Raw genomic sequence first — 347 nt, 5'->3', positions numbered from 1 at the left:
AATGTTAAAACTTCAATTAAAATTTATCCAGAGCTTTGATTTCAACAAACTTATGGTAAAACTGGCCAGCTTGACGAAACAAACCCAATGACACCAACGTTTGTATATAATTCGAGTCAAATCAGGCATGAATCAAGTGTTAAGTCACATTATTAAGCTTTCAATGTCTAATTGGAAAACAAATGAACTCCAAATCTGACAAGCGTATAGTTAAGCATCTCGACAAGACAACTCAACGACCTTAAAATCGCTCAAGTTTAATATAATTAAAATGATTTTAAGAAATAAATTTAAAATCATGTAAAATTGATATAAAATATTATATTTTCACATCATCAACAGATTTT

The sequence above is a fragment of the Phalaenopsis equestris genome, unplaced genomic scaffold (genome assembly GCF_001263595.1).
Source record: "Phalaenopsis equestris unplaced genomic scaffold, ASM126359v1 Scaffold000002, whole genome shotgun sequence".
In the NCBI taxonomy this organism is placed as follows: Eukaryota; Viridiplantae; Streptophyta; class Magnoliopsida; order Asparagales; family Orchidaceae; genus Phalaenopsis; species Phalaenopsis equestris.
This window is presented reverse-complemented; position numbering follows the sequence as displayed.